This window comes from Pseudopipra pipra, chromosome 18 (genome assembly GCF_036250125.1).
Source record: "Pseudopipra pipra isolate bDixPip1 chromosome 18, bDixPip1.hap1, whole genome shotgun sequence".
In the NCBI taxonomy this organism is placed as follows: domain Eukaryota; kingdom Metazoa; phylum Chordata; class Aves; order Passeriformes; family Pipridae; genus Pseudopipra; species Pseudopipra pipra.
The window spans coordinates 12457240-12468906 of NC_087566.1; positions in this window are offsets into that span (position 1 = coordinate 12457240).

Below are 11667 nucleotides of genomic sequence, written 5' to 3' on the forward strand. Positions count from 1 at the left end.
CCTAATCTGACAAGTAAGGGCAAATTGACTTAGGGAGTTTAATTACTTTTTTAAAAAAATACTTGTGCCATTGGTTGCCGTGGCAACACATTCTCATTAGAGGGCTCAGAAATGACAGTATTGAAGAAACAGTGTGTCTTTGTAACTGCTAGTCCAACAATAACATACAGTTATTAACTATTAATGCTTCTTGCTGTTTAGAACTGCAAATGCAGCAGGCAGTACCACGGCCAATAGTGGAATCCTCACTAGTTTCTCCAAGTTTTTCTCGCTTCTGACTCTTCACATGCCTTCTCTCCCTTTCACTCAGGAGTAAAGCTTAGGCTGAAAAAATGTATTCTGGAATAACCATCCTGGGAATGACTGACAAAGTGATACACTGTCTGAACATAAGCAATTCCATTTTCTTTAAATATTTCATCATTTAATTATTAATACAATTTTTTAGAGTGGAAAAATCCTATAGGTCTTCTTCCATGACCTCAGCTCTGCTCTTCTACAAACTATTGATAGGTATACATGAACCATAGCTCAATTCTCAATCTTTTTCCATTCCTTTCCTTCTTTCTTTTTAAGAACAATTCCAAAACAAAAGCAAGAATAGATCAGAGCTACAAAAGCCAGAACAGATGTTCTCTCAGTAATGCTATACTCTGCAAAACAGTTTCAGAAGAAAAGAAATATTTATGTTAAGTGAAATCAAATGTATTTTTAACCTTCTAAATTATGTATTTTTACATGGCGTAATAGGGAAGGACAGTATTTTCTTTTTTACTCTTGACAAGATAAAATGATACAAATAACCCAAGATTAATATTACAGTCCTCTCTTTCAACTAACATTTCCCAAAATGATATATTGCTGTTAAAAATTCATCTGGTTATGCTGAGGCCTTGTCCTTATCAAACAACACATTGGGATTTAGCATAGCTGAAATATTTTCCCTTGCTATTATCCCTGGATATTTGTATTCTAATGGCCAAAGGAAAGAACATATGTATAATGAATATATGGCATAATTTTCCCTCCCAGCCTCCAGAAGTGCACAAAACAGCATTTTATGTGGATCTCTTTTTTTTTTTTTACCTTTTACATTTTTATTCCCAAGTCTTGAAATTATTTTACAAAGCATATGCATTTTCCCCACTTTGCTGTTGACAGACACCAGGATGAAATAGGAGGACGACGTTAAGGACTAGTTTTCTACAAGAGCACAGGCTGGACCCAGTAACTTGGACCCCAGTCTAATGGCCTAAGCAAAGTGATGAGTGGATTGAAGTTCCTGGGACCCAGATCAGCTGCTCCAGTGCCTCCTGTGCTTGGCTTCCACCAAGTGCTGCTCTTCAGGAAGGTCCTGCACTGCCAGGGCAGTCAATCAGCATCTCCAGAGCAGCCAACCCAGAACGGCGCCCTCAACACTCCTGTTTCATTAAAATTCTGCTATAAGGAGCTGCATCAAGAAAGACTGATGCATCCAATACATCTCAGGCTGATTAGCAAGAAATAAATCATCCCTCAGCAGCAGCACCAGTGCAAACAGCCCACAGTGAAGCACAGTGGGCTCGGGGTGAGAACTCCCTGCCATCCGTGAGCGCTCACGGTACCACCTCCCCACGGCTCCTCAGCAGCCTTCCTCCACCCACACCTCCCTGAACCCTCTGGGATTTATTCAGCTAGGGTTTGATCATCCTGGTGCATGGCTGTTGTCTGTCCCAGGGAAGGAGCAGGTCACAGAAAGGGCTGTCCCACTCCTCCTCCCCTCTGCTGCTGCTCACCTGAGCTAACCAGCAGTAGGAGAAGCGCGAGATCACGGTGACACCCAGACCGTGCCTGGCATTTATCTCCTAGAAATCAATATGGGTGGTATTAAGAACCCAGCCAGGACGGCACAGTAACGTGCAGAGCACCTCAGGAGATGGAAGAGTAAAAGGAAAATATATGGGGGTCGGAGCTGGGCCACACAGAGGTCAAACAGATCCCTCACCCAAAGGAGCGAAGATTTACAAGCACAGTTCAAGTGCAATGAAGTAAGCAGTGAAACTGTGAGATGGGGGCTTCAAAAAAACCCCACGTCATTGTCCTATTTATTTTCAGTTGTTAATGCTTTTTAAAGTGTGGAAATAATTGAGCAATGTTATGGCTTATTGTTAAAGTATAAAATCTGGATAGTTCATAACGATTTGTGAAATTACAGATGGGGGTTGTGGAAGAAAGAAATGGTTGGTTTAAGATTCAACAGCTGGCCTCTGTTTAGGGGAATAAAAAACCCCCCTGACTTATTGTATAGATTTTGCTCATTGAGATCACCAAGGTTATTTAAATTTTTCTAAAGAAAAAAAACCCCACTTTCAGATTAGTGCTGGGGTTTGGAAGCACAAGTTTTGCTTTTGTTCTGTCAATATATGTCAAAAAACTTTAAGAGAACATGCCTGCAGGTGAGGATTCTGCAGCTTTGCTTGCAAATGTGCAGACAAACAAACATTTCCAGGTGCTTTTCAGAAGCTGACCTGGGGATCCTAAGGGTGAGAACAAATTCAAGGTATAAAATTATCCCCCACATTAATGGCTTCAAAATGTTCTTCACTATCAATTGGAAAAAAAAAAAATCCTAACAGTGTATACAAACAGCCAAGTACAAGATATTTCCTGTGGAAGGAATTATTCTCTTATTTGTCATCCAGCATTCAGAAGAAACCTCTCTGGGTTTTGCTTTTCATGAAGACTAGGAAAGAGTTTGTCATACTGCCACAGTGTAGAAAACAAAAATGGATATTGGATTGTTCCTTTAATGGAAAGGATGAGCAGATAGTCATGCAATATTTATCACTGAGGGGCAGAGGAAGCAATCAATAATGGTCTCCCATGGGGGCCATTTTTCTCATTACTTTATAGGCCAAATCCAGGTCTCCAGATCCATGAAGTATGAAAAACACCTCACCCCTGAAGTCAAGGCCATTGTTAAAATTCATCTGCTTATCCTGCCCTGCTTTGGAGTTCTGAACTCCTGCACTGGTTTCTCTGCACAGGAGTGGGTTTCATCCAACAGATACTGTTCACCCCTAAGCAAAGCTTAGTACAGGATTCTGAATTTCACCATTAAAAAGGCTTATGTAGAAAAATATATCAGTGCTTAGTGGCTAGTGTTAAAAAAAGAAAAAAAAACAAATTCACACAAACTCAAACAACAAAACAAACTCCCACCTAAACCGTGACTTGCAAGGTGGGAATAATCAGTCTTTCTTACCTACATTAATCTGCATATATTCTAGTTCTCAGTCTTTCCCTACTTCCTTCTTCCTCAAATCCAGACAGTTATTCCTGGTGTAAATTAAATTCACCAGCTTCAGCTAATTATTCCAAATTTAAAACAGGGGGAAGGGAAATCTAGGAGAGGAGATAAAAACATCTAAACAACAACAATAAGAGGTAAATGTCCTTCAAATTTAATTAATAATGCCTGGGATCCTTAAGGAACTGGGATTGATTTGTATGGTTTTCATAGTGTACATTGTACTTTTTCAAAAGAAAAATCAAAAAAATAAGTTATGTCAGATTCTGAATTTAAGTCTTAATGGTAATTCATTAATAAAAATGCCATCCAGGAGCAGTTCGATATTTGACAGCTACAGGAAAGGAGAAATATGTTCAAGCTGCCTGCAGTTCAACAAACACTCACCCTCAAAGTGTGTATCAAACCAAGCCCTCAGGTTTCAGAGTTCAGCAAAACCTCTAGGTTTGCTTTACTCACGAAAAACAACATTTGGCAAAATGTCATAAGTTTGCTTTATGCTGCTGCTTTGAGGATTGCAACAATATTGGTATTTTCTTGAAGCCTTCATTTAATTAATTTCACTGGTTTTTTTTTTCATACTTTCACTTATTGCCAACAGCCTCTGTAGCTGAGCAAAATAAACACAGAACTCCTAGAATGGAAAAGCTGCTACTTTTCCTGCTTTTTAAGAGAAACAAGAAAACAAACTTTCATTTCAAGTGCTTAGAAAAAAAATGGATGCAGAGGAAAGTTTAGTGCAGGGGTACAGCCAGCTGGGCCGCACTGACCACAGTCCTTGGGGCTCACACTTCCCTCATCCTGATCCTGATTTCAGCCTTTTGCCTCCGAGCCCGAGGGGAAGCAAACCACATTTCCACACAAAGCACAGATAACCTCACAGAACTCGCAGTGGCCAGTGTAGAATCCCACCAAGAAAGTCTCCTTATTTTGAAAGCTCTAAGAAAGATAATGAGGCACAGACTTCAGTGTCTCTTTTAATTAAAGCAGAAAGTTATTCTGATGAGTGGCTGTTCCAAACCTACCAGTATGGAGAAACACGAGGCTTTGTTGTTGAAATGAGAGGGACCACATTGTCATGCAAGAGGTGGAGGCCACTAGATTCAGCAGGTACTCATCTCTGTACAGCTCAGGCAACAAAATCCCTGCCTGCATAAATTATCCCACAGAAACAACCACTCCAGAGGAGGCTGCAGGTTCAACAGGGGGTTAATCCACAGAAACCTGGGCTTTCCAGGCGAAGGATGGTTGCATAGCATGATGCAGGCACTCCAGGGAATGCCTTCTGCCCCTGTGGAAATACTTTACTGCTGGACACACTGAGGCATCTTCCCATCAGTCTTCAGGCAAGCAGCTAAACACAGTCTGTTCATTTAAGCACAGCAGTCACAACATGACGTGCTTGAGGTTTATGCCTTCAAGTTCCACTCCTGGCAGCTTATCTGTCTCCTGTGTTGGAGGTCTAAGAACTGCTGGAAACAAGAAGGTAGCTGCATCTTGCTCTTTGCTCTGCTCAAATGAGCAAAAAACTAAGTACTTCAAGTCTCTTTGGTTCATTCCTTGCTTGTCTTCCATATATGCAAAATTAAGGCTGCATCTTACCCTTCTTTGCAGTCCCTGTTGGTCACAGCACTCTGGGACACAGCAATGCAGTGGTACTTTACTTGTCATTAGTGTTCTTGTCCTTAATACCAGATAAAAGGTGCACACACCAGCTGAAATAAAGTTTCCCCCCCCCACTCTCCTTTCACTCAAATTTGCTGTCTGTGAATGTGTGCCATCAGCAATACGATCCTGGCTGATGTAAAGGGACTTTCTCTGGTGGAATTCAAAGGCCACCATCACTGGAGTGCACCAGCAGCACTAACATTCCCCACACAGCCTGTTCTGCTGGGCTTTAACGTCATCAGAGTCACCCAAGGGCACTGTGAGCTCAGAGTTCAAAGAGAAAGGTGCTGCTCATCTTGCATAAAACAGTTTTCAAAAAGAGGTGGTAACTTCTTCAAATGTCAGACTGTTCAATCATGGAAGATTCCTATCTAAATATAAAATATATATATATATGCACTCAACTAGAAGCTCATTTTGGATGTACTGATAATTTTATTCAAGAAAAAAAATCTCTGTGTACCCAATAAATAAGTGAAATTTTGCTGTTGCTTTCTTCTGCAAGACAAAGAAAAAAAAAAAGCAGACACAAAGACATTTATAGAGTGAACCACTTCTGTTGGACATTCCAATCTGACTTTCTTCCCACTGCTCTGAAAGACTTGTCTTTTTTGCTTTGGCTGTTTTTTCCCCCCTTCCAAACCAAGTGCTGCATTTTTCCCACGAGCTTCACAAGTTTAATACAAGAGCTTGTAAATTTTGCAATTTTAAAAAACTTTGATCCAAATCTATTTTTAATGATGTGCAAAACACTTCAACCAATTCTTACAGATTAAATCATCGACCAAAAAAATAAAATCTCAGCATCCACTCAAAGCTGTAACAGCCACCTACACCCATTCCCTTCTCAAATGCTTTGTTAACAAGTCTCCATTTAAAGCTGAAGAGACATGAGACACTAAATTCATCTCACCTGAGACATCTCAATAATTTAATTAAAAATCATCTTTGGACATGCAAATCCTGGCTTTGGTTTGGCTTTCAGTCTCAGAAGGAGAAAGTGATTACTAACACAAGCAAATCAACATTCTGCAGCAATATGGTACCTTGAGTGTGTTTATAAACAGGAAGGTATTATTAAAAAATAAAGAGCTCCCAAGCTCAGACCAAGTCTGAAATTAGAGTTGATTACAGGCACTGAGGACTGACTTCATTTAATGGAGGAGAACTGCAATTAAAAATTGTATTTTTACAAGTTTTAAACCCCTCTTTTTAAACCATTATTGCCATCTTTACCATTGAAAATGATATTTTTATGGAAAATGGAAGTACTGTTAAAAATTGCCATAGCCATGCCCATGACTGGCTTCAACAAGGAAAGAGCCTCTTATTTCTTCTTGGTATTTTTGCAAGGTATAACTAAGGCTGTGGGAGATGCTAGTGCCAAAGGTAGTAAAACCTGAGCAAACTTGAAGGGTACAGAGTCAAATCCTCTTCTCTGAAAAGAAAGCCTTTAGGAGCCAAAATGTCTGGATGTATTTTTTTACAGTCCGCTGCTCTAAGGTGGTCTGAGGGTTAAATCAATCCATTTTAAAACATTCCCTGGCATTATTTTTCACTCACGTGCATTAGCATAATCTGGTTTGATCACAGCTCCAGAAATTTACAGCTCTGAACCACACTGCTTAACGTCTTGACTCGAAAAGCACCTTCTTGTCAGCATTCTCCTCTGTTTGCAAGGTCAAGGTGAGGACAAAGCCTGCTTCCCCCAAACTGTTTTCCTTTCCTGTGATTAAACACAACACTACCCAGCAAGGCAGAGGAGAAGAAAAAGAGCAGATGCCCGGCCACACATCATTACACAGCCCTGCCAGGAGGCAGGCAATGACCTGGAGTCACCTCCTCTCAAGTGCCCACCTTGAGCTTGGATTCCACTTCTCCAGAGCCCACGGGACTCACATTCCACCCCTGAGCAAACCCACTGCTCGTTATTGCACCTCCAGCACACCACGAGAAACCCCCCAGCCTGCAAACTTGTTACAACTGGAATTATCTCTAGCCCAGTCATCTGAAGTCATTATTTATTTATTCCCTGGCAGCGTAGATGGATAATTAGTGAATAATTTGAGGTTTTCTGAGCATGGCAGTCTGTTCTGATAGCTGCCCCTCGTCCTGATTAAATCTCTGCCTCATATCTCCCAGCAGCACCTCATGTGAGAAAATTCCAGGCTCTGCCAGTATCAGGTTGCTGTCTCACAGTTTGAAACCATCATGAACGTTTGGGGAGAGGGAAGACATTCAGGAAGAACTTGATTTTATTTTCTCAAGCTTTATGTGACTAAAGGTTGCTTTGCATCCTAAGCACCTGTGGGAACGTGGATGTGACTGCAGGGGAACAACGGGGATATTACACCCGAGGCTTTAAAACAGCATCAGGAGCAGAGACACACACAAGCTTTAGAAAGGAAAACAAACATATCTGAATGCTAGAAAAGTGAATTCAGTGTATGAAGTGCATTAGGACTGCTCTAGCCCACACCCCATGGAGAATAAGTAGAGCCTGTTTTAATGAAAGCCCTGAGCAGCCTCTTATCGGAGCCCTGGTTTCCAAGCGCTCGTGGTTCCCTGGTGGGGTTCAAGCCATAACCCCCCCAGACCTTGGGGCACAGCCCTGTCCCACAACCCGAGGGCAGGCTGTGGCTGGGTTTAATGAGGTGTTGATTCTGCAGATGGTGGCAGTGGTGGGGTTTGTGGTTTCTGCCTGCGGCGCCCGGACTTGTTCGCTCGCCGTGAGTGAGATCGGCAGATTTTATATGTGGAGCTTGGAAAGGTCACAGCTCTCTGAAGTCTGCAAGCTGTACTGCTGTCCCCTTCATCCCTGATTCACTAAATGCCAGTAGTTGAGTGGCCTTGGGCAACAAATTAAAACCAGTAGGATAAAATGGACCATCATCTCAGATTCATGGAGTGGGAGTTCTGTGCAGATATTTATTTAATACTTTTCTTCTCCCATAAAATACCCAAGTCCTTACTGATTCTTTTTCCATGCTGCTTCTCCTCTCTGGTTCCTGTTTTCTTACTGCTGGTGCTCTGCCTGAGAGCACAGGAATAAATGATGGCTGAGCCCAGCCCAGGGGCCTCCCAGGACCCCACGTTTCTGTGACTCACCAAGTCAGAACTCCAGCCTGAGTGCCAGGACCAGCATGATGAGCATTCAAGGGGAGGGAGAATGTGACCCCTCTTTCATGGTCAAAACAGGGAAGAAAGGAGGTGTCTGGCCATGTTCATGTCGTTAGGCTCCAGAGGAGATTATTACTACTTTTTGTAAATTCGCAATCTCCTCAGTGTGTTCTTTGGACACCTCCAGAAGTTGTAGTGGAAAGGAGCTGCATTATTTATCTGAAACCTCCCGGGTCTCACACACAGGCCTTTCCTGACCAGAGGGGTTCATCTTCCCAGCACAGGAGATACAGGACAGCTGTTTTCACCCTCTCTTCCCAGTCTGGCTCACACATGGACCAAAGAGCCTACCTTGGGTACCACCACGGGACAGAGGGATTTTGGCACATACATTTCCTAAATCCTTCTCTGGACATAGATTTCATAAAGGCATCCTTGACAGAGGCTGGCTTCTAGAGGCCAGTCCAACACCTCAATCCACAGCTACTCCACAGATGATGAACAGATGTCACCCCAAACTCCCATCACAAAATATTACCTCTCAGCATCTTAATAAATACACTCCTTTCTTTCCTTGAACCGATCCCTTATTACATTTCAGGGCCTAGCTTACAAAGGACAGGTTCATTTGCTAATACATGAATCATTATTGCTTTGAGCCTCTGAGCTAGCATTTTTTATGAGCACGCTTCAAAATGTATTTGATTGCTGTTAGAAATCATTTTGGTTCACGCTCGACAACCAGGCCAACCTAAGCCAATATGCTCTGCCTGGCACTGTGGAAAGATGTTGTGAGAATTTAATTACTAACTGCAAGTTGCTGTGCATATGGTGAATTTTAAATGGACTGTTTCTTTTATTTTTTTTTTGCCTCTAAGATAAAAAACCCCGGTTGTTTAACTCCAGCTTATTAAGATCTCTATCTAGCAGTTCTGATAAAATTGTTTCAGATCGTATACCCTACAGAGAACAGCATGCTGCCTTTTCCTATCCCTGAGCTGCCTGCAGACCATAAATGCCATCCAAGCCAAAGTGAGTCCTCCTTGCCCTTCCGTGAGCCTGGGCTAAACGTTAAGAGATTAGATTTACTTCACTGCCTTCGTGTAAGAAAGCTTTTGGAAAAACATTTGTTTTATGTGATAAGGTACAACAAAACACCACTAGAACAGAACTTCTCAGTTCTGGCAGCAGGAGTCTCACCTTGGGGAAGGGAGGGAAGGATGGATAGTGGAGTTGCAGACTGTAAAAATACACTTAAAATAGTTTAAATCCAGTCACTCACTACTTCTCATCTCCTTTTCCACTATTATGATGGTGCTGATGCTCTTCTGCTGTTTGGTTTCTATGTGACATGAAAGCTCTGTGACACATGTCACAGTGATATTTATACAGAACATTAGCACTCTAACAAGAGGAGGAAGATGAGCTTTCAGAATGTCTTTTATTAATACACACACTATATGTATACATGGCACATTAGACCTCCAGATTTTCATGAAGTCCTCAGGCCTGGAATAAATTAACTGATGAGGAGCACAATTTTTCTAAGCAGCCAGCATTTTTCTACTTGCTTGAGCTGAATCTTTAGCTGGTGTGTGAAAGAACAATTCTGTCAGACACAGATTTGATGCTGGGTTTACCTCAGACTAAATTCATCACACATGCATTTATCAATGCATTTTATAGGAAAAGAAAAAAAGAAAAATAACTTAAAAGTTCTTTTTTTTTGGACTTGTGTTCAGGCAAAGAAATTAAAAATTTGCTTCAAAAAAATTAGAATTCTAGGGTTTTGAATAGGTTTAATAGTTCCACAGAGTCCCCTTCTACTAAACCCTGGTATAAAGAAGGAGAAAAGCCTCGTGTCACCCTGGTCTGATGGATAGCAAAAAGGGTCTCTGATTCAGACTTAAGAAAGGAGCTTTGGCTCCAGGATGAAAACAGAAAGCAGGTTCCTAAGAGATGAAAAGTGTCCTGACTTTTTTTCTGATAAGGCTGAACACAACACAAATCCCTCACTGCCCCTCAGGAGCCCACTGGAGCTTTGAACTTCATTTCTGTTCAGAAAAAGAAGGCACAATGCAGCAGCCTGGGCCTCAGTATTATGATAGTTTGAGATTGTGAGGGAAAAAACGTGGCTTGGACATGCTGGATGTATTCTGAGTACTTAAAAAAAAAAACAAACAAAACTCCAACAGGGTTATCATCCACGATGTACCTTTCCAAAAAACAAGGGAAAACATTTTCAAAACACCTGTGTCACTTTAATGAGCCTACACTCTGCTCTCAAGAGCGACTCAAAATGACTTATACCATCCAAAAGGAGGAAAACTGGAGCCAAAGTTATTTAGGTTCAAATTCACAAAAGTATTTACCTACTTTCCTTTGGTGAGCTGGACCTCAGCTGATCTGCTTTGACTTGAATTTGCACCCCATGATGCAGATTCTCACCTCATAACCCAACCTTTGGCCAGCAAGACCAGAGCACCCAGGGCTTGTCTATCCCAGACCTCCCCTGCAGGATGAGAGTGGCCAGGTCAGCACCTCACTAACCCACAATCATCCTGAACAGGCTCAACATCTTGCTAATTGCTTTTTAACACAAAACAAGCAGCTTTCCAATGAAAGGAGCCATTTATTCAGTTTAAACACATCATTTTACTGCTTAATTTCCTCCTCCTTGCTGATAGGTGGCAGCAGTTTCTGCACACAATGCCAGTGCTTGAAGTGCACGGGGAATTTCAATAGGTTTTGGCAAATGTTTCCCTGCTAACACACCACAGCACTGACCTGTGTGTTTTGGAGCTCTGTCAACAGATTAGGCAGATTTCACTGTAATAAACTGCAAAAGCAGAAAAACCTTTCCTGAATCCTGATTAAAATTTCTTTATTGGAGCTCAGTTATTCACGTGAAGAACCCAGGGCCTTGTCCCTGGGTGAACTGCTGAGTGTAAGTTCCTGCTTTTCCAGATTGGCCCCAGTCAGGATGCAAAGGCAACTCTAATGCAGGTGCTCAATGACATTGCAGTGACAACACACAGCCAAAACCAAACAAAAACTGGCCAAGCCAGCCACGTACAGGCTGAAAAATCATTATCACTGTCACTCATTGCTCAGTTACAGGCACATATTAATGATTCACAGTTGATTCATGAACATTTATTGAACAAAAAAAAGGAGAAGGGTGGCTACATCCACGGAATACATTCTTCACAGTGAAAAATCTGAGATTTGGGATAACTTCTGCAGAGCAACCATTGTCAGATGCAGAACTGCTGAAAAAATATTTATATGAACCTAATTTTGCTGGATATTATTCACAAAACATTCATTCTAGCAAGCATATGGTACCTTTAAAGGTGAGGTTTCTCCTTCCAAGAAATGTTGGCTTGATGATAACAGGAAGCTGAGTCTACAGAATGCCTTGGCTTGGAACAGAGCGGCGTCCCTATGCAGAGCCCTCAGCATGGAGTTAGGAGGGAATGCCTCACCCTAAAATAGACTCATCCTGGAGATGGAGATGAATTTGCCCAGGCTGTGCCAGGCCACTCCTGCTGAGGCTGGTTGTAATGTTACCCACCTGAAGCCTACAG